Source organism: Talpa occidentalis, unplaced genomic scaffold, assembly GCF_014898055.3.
Source record: "Talpa occidentalis isolate TD23 unplaced genomic scaffold, MPIMG_talOcc4v2.1 talOcc4.17, whole genome shotgun sequence".
NCBI lineage: Eukaryota > Metazoa > Chordata > Mammalia > Eulipotyphla > Talpidae > Talpa > Talpa occidentalis.
Genome location: NW_023601754.1, coordinates 31,755,533 through 31,767,538, shown reverse-complemented (window position 1 = coordinate 31,767,538; position 12,006 = coordinate 31,755,533). Strand labels below are relative to the sequence as shown.

The 12,006-nt window shown below is 37.9% G+C and overlaps 1 long non-coding RNA gene across 1 annotated transcript; it reads right to left on the bottom strand.

Annotated features, from left to right (window-relative positions):
• Positions 1-657: 657 nt before the first annotated feature.
• On the bottom strand, positions 658-11,290 carry LOC129146075 (uncharacterized). The gene is made up of 3 exons (XR_008552477.1): positions 11,268-11,290; positions 4,810-4,891; positions 658-689 (listed from the first exon to the last, which is right to left on the bottom strand). It is a non-coding gene; the product is annotated as an uncharacterized LOC129146075 (long non-coding RNA).
• Positions 11,291-12,006: the final 716 nt, after the last annotated feature.

The window sequence follows — 12,006 nt, the reverse complement described above, 5'->3', positions numbered from 1 at the left end:
AAAAAAAAACAAACAAACAAAAACTGAATGTTAGGGTGGATGTGCAGAATCTGTTCAAGTGAATTTCAGTGGCTGAAGGAAAGTAAAAGCTCATAAGTAGAGACTTTTATTAAGAACACATATTTTTATTTAAGGAATCACGTGGAAAACTTTAATATGAAACCCCTCCCCAAAGCCTGGTCTGAGCTCCATGAAGACTGATTTACCAACCTGCACAGAGAATCTTTGAGAAAAGAAGCAACCATTTCAGAGCCCTTAATGGGGATATAGAGGCTGTGATTATTGGAAAGTGTTAATAGCACTGGCTGGCAACTTAGATAAACAAGAAGGAAAACCACCACAAATAACCAGGGGGGAGCTGAGATTTGTTAGTATTCTGGGAGATGTTAAATCTACAGAAAATGGAAGTTCTTAACATAAACTCTTTCAGGCAGCCTAGCAGTAACTACAATCCCCAAAATAAGTTACACAGGGTAGGGTCACCAATATTTACTTAGTTCCCCCTGTCTGCCTGGCACTGTCAAGTAGCTTCACTCACTTAATCCTTTGTTAAATCATTCTGCATATCAGGAAACTGTCAGGACTGCAGATGCAGGAAGACTTTGAACATAATCCTAAAATGGCTCCAAAGTCCTTGCACCGGGAGTATGTCAATGCCAGTTCATTTTTCTTCTCTTTCCAATGAATAGCTAAGGAAAAGATGTATAGATGAATTAATAATTTATTAAGTATGCAAGATATTGCTGCTAGTTTCCCTAATAAATATAATATACTTAATCCACGTGCTAACTTAATTAATATAAAATGCTGGCTTTCTGGCCCACCTCAACCTTCCATCTAATCAATTTTGGGAATCAGAAAGAATATATTCAGAAAAGATTGAGCTAATCAGGACATTCCTGTGTTTCCTTTGGCTCCATTGTTATTTAATCAGACTAGGAGGGAGACTAAATGTTCTTTAAACACAGCTTTCCCACCACTGCTACACATTAGAGCCAGTTGGGGAGCTTTTTAAATAGCTCTAATGCTAAGACCCCGTTCCCAGAGAGTCTTATTTGATTGACCTGGAGTAGGAAGGACATTGGTTGTGGGGTACAGCCAGAATAAATGCATAATGCCAGAGCTCTTTTCTTAAAAATTGTGATGGTTAAAATCACCTTAATAGCAGGAACATAATTTTCTCATTTAGAAGGCCAAGGTATTATCTTTAGGACAAAGAAATTGTCACTTTAATGAGATTAGTCTTTTCCTAAGAACCTCAGGAAGAACTTGACTACAATCATGGAAGGGGAAAGAAGCCTTGGCTATATGTGCAGCTTCAGAATTATTTCACAGTTCAATATGGCTCTCTTCAAAATCTAAGAAGTCTTGGCAGAGAAAACCCTCCATTATCATTCTGTTAAGTCTGGAGACGGCAGGGCTTATGTGAACAAGAAGAATAGATGGCTGAGATGTTTTCTCTGTTACTTGAGTTTCTTTGGGGAAGAGGAGAGGAAAACAAAAAGGTCTTAATGAGGAACATATCAAAGAAATGATGATGAGAGGATTAGGAGTTATCACACCCTGATAAGAGTGTGAAGTCCATAAAACCATTCAGAAGAATCCTAGAATTCCTAATCACTGAGTTTGATTCTACTCCTTCCCACTTGGGGATGTCAAGAAGAAACAGAGCTATGGACTGATTTCTCTTGTTCTCCTTGAGAGGACATTGGTGCTAAAAAGGCCAGTTAGAATGCAGTATCCCCATCTCATGAGGCTTAGAGAGATCAAGCAGTTTGCACAAGACAATACCCTACCTCACTGATCCAGGATTCAAACCCAAGTTAACCCAAAGTCAGGTCTTTTTCACAATTACACTGTAAGCTCTTTCCTTCCATCATTTGCCTTAGAGACAAGAGAGGAGGCAGGTATTTCTCCTTTTTTGCCCAAAACTTCTTTCTTTGGGTGCATATAAAAGTAAATACCTGCTAACCTTGAGGAGAGAGAGGAAGTAAAACCCTAAATAGGGCAGACAGACTCTGCTGTATTTTTTCTACAGAGTTTAGAAGAGGAAACAAGATGTTCGACATCAGTTGCCTCCTTGTCAAGAGAGCATTTAATTTCAAAGAAGACCACTTTTTCCCCCTTAATGTTTCTATTCTTTATACTCTCAGGAATTTGGTTCTCAGACTTTATTTAGATTTGGTGGTAGATGCACTAGAGTGCTGGTACCTGAGGCAAGGGATCCTATACTTCCAAAATACCAAAACTGATATAAGACAGTTACGGAAAGAAAGAAAGAAAGAGGGAGTGAGAGGGAGAAGGGGTGGTGGAAGGGGGAATGAGGGGAAAAGAAGGTCTATGGTTGAAAGTCCCCAAAAAGAATAACCTGGTCCTTGGTCCTAGCCTGGAATTTCTACTCAGGTAGTATAAGATGCAGCCCAAGAATGCTGTGTTTCCAAGAGTTAGGTGATCCTGCTGTTGCTACTTAAGAGATCAACTTTGAGAACTGCTGCTCTGGGTCTTATTAGTGGTTCTCATATTTGTCCAATCTTTAGCGCCACCTGGAGATGTTAAACTATTTCAGTTCCTGGGCACTACTCAGATCAACTGAATCGTAATCTCTAGACTAAATCTCTGGATCCATTCACACTTGTGCATTCCATGGAGTTCTCAGAATAACAGTAAAGAGATTATGGTCATGATTGCAAGCAGAACAATTTTATCATTTCTGTTTCAATTTTCCTGACATTTATACCATTTAACACCACCACCAATGGCTACTCTTTTCAATAATGCTCCAAGTTTTGATGACAATTTCATGTCATGATACAAAAAAAAATAAATAAATAAAAGCAGGTCTTTGGAATCCAGCAGATGTAGTTATAATTCCAGGTCTTTTGCTGACAGGTGAATGAATGGAAGATAACAAATATTTTATTTTTTATTTATTTTATTTTTATTTTTATAGATTATTTATGCATACATGAGCTGGGATACAGGCCAGAGATGCGGGGTGGGATAAGAGGATTCACCAGGACAGAGTGGGGAGCAGAACAGGCAGACTGACTGAAATACACTGCTGAGGGGAACAGCAGGAGAGACAGGCTAGGTCTGCCGCACCATGTGGGTTGCTCCCTGGCCAGCCAGGGATCGAACTTGTGCGTCTCATGATGATGGCAAGTCTTTTTTTCAGTTTCTAAAATCTATCTAAATGCACTGCTTCTTAAAATTGTACAATAGGATTATTCTTTATGTTCCATAAATGTTATCAATTCTGTTGACACTTAAAAATGTAACACCTTAGTTACTGATGCTGTATCATATCCTAGAATTGGTGAATATGTTTGTGAAACAAAGATTTCTTCTTAAAAAAGAAAAAAAGATCAAGCCATCTTAAATTGTAATATGATGAAAGGACACAGTTTATAAGATTTCACTCTGGTATTGATGATTTCCACAAAGAATGGGAAATGAGGAGAAAAAAAGTGTGGTAATGAGAATTTTAGATCTACAGGGGTTTGAGAAAGTAAGTCAATATAATCTTCACTTAATGTTGGAAGAAATAGTGTTTCTGGGAGCCCACATAGATGCAAGGTCAGATGCTAGCATGTTCCAAGTGTGCACTAGCCCTGCTTCTTCTCAGGGTACACGCAGCAACTTCTGCTCATTTGTATATTAAACAGGTGTTGAAATTAAAATTTCTAAAGTTGTGGTGGACTGGTGGTGGTGGAGGTTGAGTTTTCTAAGACCACATGGGGTGCAGCAGACCTTTCCTGTCTTGCCCGCTACTCCCCTCAACAGTGTATTTCAGTAGATCCGCCTGTTCTGCTCCCCACTCTGCCTCTGGTGAATCCTCTGACCCCCTGAACCTCTGGCCTACACTCCCAGCTCTTGTATGCATAAATGAACAAATCTTACAAAAAGATTACATGGGCTCACTGCCAATGTTAGAAAGAAAATAGATTATGCTTGCCCAGAAGGGGTGCTGGGCTAAGCAGGTGGCCTGACCTGACTTTCACAGAGCAGGAATTGCCTTTAATACCCAGATGGGGGCTGGGGAATTGCAGCAACCTTGCAAAGTTACCTCTCAGCAGCTCTGATTCAAGGAAACTGAACAAACTGCTATGACTGAATGTCACAAAATGGCCTTAAAATGATTTGGTGAGGGTGACCTGGATCTAGGGCTCCCCAGGGAGAAGAAGCAGGATTCTGATGAGAACTCACCATGTACTTTACCTACCATATATTTATGCACAGCTTATATACACAATTTTATTTTATATGATCATTTTGTACAGGAGAAATTGGAGACTTCATAAAGTCTAGTAACCTGTATAGACTTGTACAGCTTGTAAGGAGTGAAGCAGGGCTTTAAACTGAAAACTGACAGCAGAGGCTTTTGCTTAAACATCTAATCAGTGTTCCGCAATCTGATTTGAGTACCACCTATACCATCATGGAATCATACTTTCCCCCCTCATTCTTTAGCTTAGATGAATTTTGCCTCATGCTAAGCAATGCTATCTGTTACAGTACATATATAATAATGTTTTATGTTTCCCCTGAAAGACAGTGAATTTAAAAAAAAAAGTTTCACTTCTCAATTACTATTATGACACGTCAAGGAAACATTGACACAGCAAGTAGTCTCTCAAGGAATTTAGAGTTTTTTCACTAATGTTATCACATAATTCCCTTCCTCCTCTCTCTTTCTTCCTTACTCTCTCCTATCCTTTATTCCTCCTTCTCTCCCACATTGCCCAGGAATGCAGCTAAGTCAGGATTGGCCCTCTTACTCCTCCCACCATCTCCACATGTTTTTCTTACCTTCTTCCATCAGGGTTGGTTGCAAACTAGGTCACCTACTCCCCATATCTCTACTTCATAGCCTCCAGTTTCCTGAGAATCTCTTTAAAGAAATAGGTTAGAGATGTGGAGAGAAAAGGTAGAGCATGTCAGACTGAGCACAGTGACAAAAGATTAAAATTAAAGTGTCCTTACTATGTGGTAGCTTTGGTGTGCCTACTTATCACATTTTAACTCTTTTAAAACTCTACAAATTCATGAAATAACAACAGTTTTATTGATTTTACAGATAAGGGCATGGAAACATGGAGACTGTCTCTTGCTTAAGGTTATCAGCTGGAAACTTGTAAAGCCAGATGTGGAATCACACAGTCAGTCACTCGCAGGGCTTACACTTTTAATCTCTTTCCTCTGAATTTGGTAGTTCTTAAAAAGTTCCCCTTGGTGAATTCCTCTCTACAGGTTTTTTCTCAGTACCTTAGATTTACCTTGAAACTGTTCCAAAATGTCCCAGAAAGAATCCTAGCCTTATATTAAATGTGTTGCTTTTATTGCTGAAAGAAAATCTCACGAATACCCCACCATATGTTGAACTCCTTCCATCCTGAAACCCTAACAAGGTCTCTAGCCTTATAAAAGAATATTCATTTCCAAACACTGCATCAAGAGAGCTTTCTATTTATATAACTTAAAATTAGAGTCTTTCTGTTTAAAACACGGACGTCAAGAGCTAAGAACATATGGCGACCAGGGCATTATATATCATGATTTGATTTATGATCTAAGAGAGGTAGAATTCTGTGAATATAAATCAGAGTTCCTAACTCCTTGCATTGCTAGAAAATCAGCAGTGTAAGGAGGTCAACTTTTGATTAATTATATATTAAAAATAAGTGAAAAAAATACAATGAACATATCTGTTTGTATCTTCTATCCGAGAGAGACTGGCAAATAGATAACCATGGTTTTTGGAATTAAGAATTTCAACTGACACTGGCTACTAATGAGCTGTGAGACATAAGATTACCCAGCTTTAGTTCCTTGTATAAAAATGAGGTTAAGAGTCCCCAAGGGATTTAAGAAGCATTAACTGCATTGGAGGTCCATTTAGTACTTGGACATACAGAAGGGATTCAATGCTACCTCAAGCCCTGCTTTCTCTTTTTTGTCCTTCACTAACACAGCCAGCATCTTTAGATTCTATATCTCTAAACCCCTTCAAGGTTCAAATCAAAGACTACAAAGTCCTTGGAACATTAAAGTTTCCCTCAGTTCATTCTTCAAATTTGAAAATACCTATTGGGACATCCATTTTTAGATCCTTATTCCATGAATCCTAGATCCAGAAGCATTGCCATTAATTCTAGGACAGTCCATGAAAACAATCCAGCCCTATATTAGGACGTTCAGAATTATTTTTTGAAGATTTATTTATTTATGCACACAAGAGCTAGAGTGAAGGCCACAGGAGGGGGGCAGTGAGAGGATTCACCACAGACAGAGTGGGGAAAAGAACAGGCAGATCTATCGAAATACACTGCTGAGGGGAACAGCGGGTGAGACAGGAGAGGTCTGCTGTGCCACGTGAGTCAGCTCCCTGGCCAGGGATCAAAATCGTGATGCAGTGGCTGTGGATTTCTTTATAGTGCTGACATTTAACCCCTTGCACCACCAGGGAGGTCCAGAATTATTAAAGAAGTCTAAATGCATGAACTCTAGCAATCTTATATTTCCTCTTTGCAACTATAATTGCTGAGGTCTTTCAGCCCTTATGCTGTCCCTCTTTGTTTGTCAATCTCTTACTGTTTCTCCCATCCTCCCATCGTTGTTACAGACTTCAGTTTAGTTTTGTTTTCTTTTTTATCCCACATTCCCTAAATGACCCATTTTCTTCCATCATTCTCCTATTCTTTCACACACATTCCTCAGAAATTCATGTGGTGAAGACAGGGGAAAGGCTACAGACAATTGTGAAGGCACTGAACTTATTCTTGCAAGTCAATATGAAAAGGCATTGAGGAATGAAAATGTATATAAGAATAACTTTGTGGAGTTTAATATTTCAGTTCCTTACACCCTGGTCTCATGATATTCTACCCCTTATTTGTAAGTTCTTGAACTAATCTTAACCATACCTGTACAACTGCCTTAAACATTTGATCTGGAAAAGTGAATCATTCCTGTTCCAATCCTTCATTTTCATGTTAGAGACCTCTCTGTTGGCCATTACACCCTCAGTCCAGTAGGAGGTTGCTGCATGACCCTGTTTGTTCTAGTCCTGATTAGATCAGCAGCAAACCTCTCTCTTGAGCAGGAATCACTGAGTTTTTTCTCCGAGGAACTAAACTGAACCTCACCTTTTCAGTCTGGTTCTGTTCTGACATCAGAAGTAATGGATAGCCAGGTCTGAAGCAGCCATTTTTGGTCATGTGTTTGCAGAAGTGGAAAAATCAGACATAACTGATTGCAGAAAAGATGAGAGAACAGAGAAAAAGAGAAAGAATAACATATAAGAGATGATGGTGTCCTCAGAAGAATCAACTAATTAATGTTAATCCAATGACAATTTTCTCCTTTGTTCCAGGCTCAAGTGGAGACTGACTTTCTTGTACTTGGATCCTATGTGAAGCTTCTGTATTTTGTTTAAGTTACTCTGTAAGGGGGCCTCCCCGGTGGCGCAGCGGTTGAGCTCTGGGTTGCAAAGCTGCCTGCATCCTCTGTGGCGCCGGCTCGATCCCCGGCTGCTCCCCGGCCACCAGAGGAGGGTCCCACATGGCGCGCAGACCTCTCCTGCCGCCCGCTGCTCCCCGCAGCAGTGTACTTCGGTCCTTCTGCCTGCTCTGCTCCCCGCTCTGGCTCTGGTGAATTCTCTCACCCTCCCGCGCTTCTGACTGTACCCAGTGCATGTATAAACAAAAAAACAAACAAACAAACAAATAAATAAATAAATAAGACATGCCTCTAGAAAATTAAAAAAAAAATTAAAAAATTAAAAAAAGAGTTACTCTGTAAGGATTATTTCCCTCATTTCAGGGAATTTCTGAAAGACAGGGCTTTAAACATGGAGAAGACAAACCTATAGATTTCCTTCACATAAATTTCTATCCCTGAAGAATCATGTTAGAAAAACATGATGCCATTTTATCAAAGGCTGCTTTGATACATTTGCAGTAGGCTTAGTGAAATATTTAGACTCATATGTCAGCAATTCCAAAACTAAAACTGAATTGGACTCTTCAGTAATTTAGTAACCAGAGTTTGATATCTTCATCCATAAAATGACAAAATTGGATGAATGGGCCAGAATTTGAGAGTAGAGGGAATGTCTTTGAATGTGCAACTTGGATGCAGACCAAGCTAGGTACAAATTCTAGTTCTGACTGAGATCTGGGAAAGTCACTTACTGATACTAAGTTAAGGATCGTTTTCTGTAAAATTGACTTAACAGTGTCTATCTTTCAGAGGGGGACTATGAAGGAAAAGAAGTCAAAGAGGAAAGAGAAATAAGAGGGAAAAAGTTTAGGTGGAAAAGAGAAATAAGAAAATTTCCATTTTAATTGTTTCTGTGTCAGCTCACTCATAAGTGCTTAGACCAATGTGTATATATGTAAAGACAATTAATCTATGCAACTTAAAGGAGTAGATTTGATCCATAACTTTCACCATGCACCCTTTCAACAAAATTCTAAGCATTAGTTTCTTTCTGTATGAGTTATTTTGTTTTTTCATTTATATGTTTTATCTTTAATAGTATAGGAATACATCATTCATACTTATGAGGCTGGTCAAATCTCACCCAATTTTAATGTATTTGTTCATTTATAACACTGGCTTACAATACTGTAAAGGCTTCAGGTATACAATTTCTCACTTAAGCAACTGTTATATATCACACTATGCCACCCCACCAAGTGTCCCTACTGATCCTATCTGAATGTTTTTGATACTCTAAGCTCTATTTCAAACATCGGAAGTAAGAATCTGATTTGCTGGTATATTCTGGGGAGAGTACATTAATTTAGTTATTCAGTCATTCAAAAATTTATTATTAAACACCTGATTTACAATTTTATCTACTATTTAATATAGTTCCTCTAACAGCAGCTCGTAGAAACTATAGACTTGTTATATTATCCCTTATATGAGTATGTGTTTTTATACAACAGTAATATCAAGGTCACATTAGATGCTGAAGATCTCTGGAGAAAAAGTATATATTAATCCAACAATGTAAGAATTCTGACCTGATGCCTGATAGTCTTGTGTGGTTTATTTCAGCTTGGTTATCACACTGGCTCTAACTGTGGTTCTTTTCCTCCCTGTCACCTTGTATCAACTTCTCCCATTTTAATCTTCTGTTTCTTCTATTAGGGGAAATAATTTAAACTTTTAATTCTTGTTTATACAAACTCTGGAATTATTCTGAATTGGGAATCTAAGTCTCAGTTTACAACCTAATTATGGATTCATTAACAAGTTTATTACATCAGATTTTAAATCGGAGGTGTTGTGAAGGTAGATCTAGGAAAGCTGTATTTGACCATGTATTGGCTGAAGCAGAAAAAGCAGAGACAAATGATAATGGAATGAGGAATGAGAGAGAGAGAAAGACAAAGAGAGAGAGAGATAGAGAGAAAGAGAGAGAGAGAAATTCTTTTAATTCTGCATCACAGGCTTTTTTTTTTTTTAACAAGTGACACTAGCCCTATATCATTGTATTTACCTTGGATGATAATACCCCCCAAGTGCAATACAAGAATATAGAAGACTTACATTATTAAGATGCAAATGCTAGAGTTTCATTTTATTATCATTAATACAATTTTACTAATTTATTGCTAATGGCAGATCCCTTGGTTTTCTTGTATTTATCCGGTTTTATTTTTATGCTAAATCCATCTGTTATCATGCAGAGTAAAAAAAAAATCTATTAAGAGTTAGGTGACCTTTAAACTGTCCAAAGGAATTTCCATTATTCATTCTCATTGCCCTCATTCTCCTTTCCTTCATCATCATGGTAAGATGGTGAAAATAACTTTTATAATTTGATTTCTAAGGGAAAGCATAAATGCAGAGAAGAATGAGTTGTTTGGTATGAGAGTCAGAATTGTGCCTTATCCACACCTGCATACCATTGCCAAAGTCCCCTATCACTTTAGACTCTGTGTTTGAGAAGTGTGATATTGATTGCCATATTGCAGAAGCCAGCCTAGCAGGCTGCATCCCCGGGAGAATTGCCAATTGTGGAGGCACAGGATGGATGACTGACAGCCTGCACCCAGTCCTTTTTTTTTTTTTTTTCTGACAAAGCTTTCACTTGTCATTAATTCTCCATCTCCTCTCCTGTTAGCAGCTGCCAGTTTCCAACCTAATGCCCAACTGCCAATCAGCTACCAGTTATTTTTAATTAAGACCTCTCACAAATTTCCCTCACGTAACTTGCATGGAAAGAAGGGGAATCCTTTTATTCATAATCGAATTTCATGTGTAAATTGCCTTAATCACACTTGTCTGGCAGCCCTGTAATGTACCACAGGAAAGCAGCACTTTTTCCTGTTCAGTCATGCAGGAACTTCACACCTTACCTCTCAGATCCACAGCCACAATTATCTGTTTTTATTTGTGTCTCATTAAATCTGCAATTTCTTTCAGCAGCTAGATATTGACTGACCCAACCTTTGCACTCTGATGCCCCAAAAAAGATGTCACTCGTTTCATTTGGGTCAAGCTCTGAAATGGACTTTCATGAATCACCAGAAGTGACCATAGACAGTGATAATTCTCTGGCACCATATAAGCTCTCTCTTGTTGTGAAGTGCTGGCTGTCAGAAAAAACACTGAAGTTCACATTCAAGGCTTAGTCCAATATAAGAGTTGAAATAATTTCAATATGTAGAATATAAAATAAATCAAACCCCTTGGGCTTAGACAATTTTGTCTTAAATTGTCAAAAGAGGCAAAGATTCTTACAAATACTTGAAGGCTACTAATAAAAACTGGAGGGAAATTGTTCTTTTTTTCCCCATTGTACTATGGAGTAATCAGGACCTTGCATGAGTTTTGAATAAGAAAAAAACAAATTGATACAATCTGGACCATACCTCTTGATTAGAAGCTGCTTCCAAATTTAGTTCTAAGCTTGAAATTTGAAATATACTTTGAGGTTCTTACATTCACCCGGAGAATGACAAAGAGTGGGAGGTCTTTTCAGTCTCTGAATCACAAAATAGATATTTGAAAACTCAGGGCTATGGAAAGTTTTATATAATGAGAAGGAAAATCTCTGGTAGGCATTTTTTTTTTAAATCCATAAAATGGTACTAACTAAAGACCAAGCTCTCTTGTTTAAGTCTGAAGCACCTTATTGATGAACTCTACCTGTGCGTGGTTTTTATCTGTTCCTATATATTTTTTTTCTAAACCTTTATCTTGACCGTGGTGCTCTGTGCTAAAAGTCATCCAAAGGAATCATTGCTTACCTTGTAGAGTAAAAGGCTTTTTACTGGTAGAGTCTAAAAGGTCTTCATTGAACATTGCTCTACCTCCCCACTTCTGAGTGTTCAATATGCATGGCACTCATCCACATTCTTTATGTGTATTATGTTATTTATTTCTCACAACATATGTATGTGTTTGCAGATGCATAAAATGAGCCTTTGAGGGATGCCATAATTTGCCTAATGTCATAATAACTGGAAGAGCTAGAACTGGATCCTAGAAATTCTACTTCCATAACCAGTGTTCTTTGGAATTTTGCTATATGGTTGCTCTAAATTTCAATAATAATGGGTTGTTACTAATTAAGATAAATCATCAATGGATTAGTAATTCATTACCTTATTCCATTCTGCCCTTAAGGCTTGCATGTGAGACCAACACTTCATTCACTAGATATTTTAATAACTGTTCCTGCCTTTCCCCTCATAATTTCCTAAAAGCAGAAACCACACTTTTTTTTTTCTAATTCTAGGAACTAGTAAAGTATACACAGTATATACATCAAATAAAATGTGATTTACTATAAATAAAGACATTTATTTTAAAGACATTTATTTCTATATATAAAGACATTGAAGAGATGAAAGTTCAAAATCATAGTGAAGAGAGGGATTCCAGGTGGAGAATACCATCTCAGACAAGTTTATGAAAACATCAGCTGTTTCCTGTGCACCAGTCACTTTCACAGTGTAAAAGTGCATTTGATATTCAAATCATATG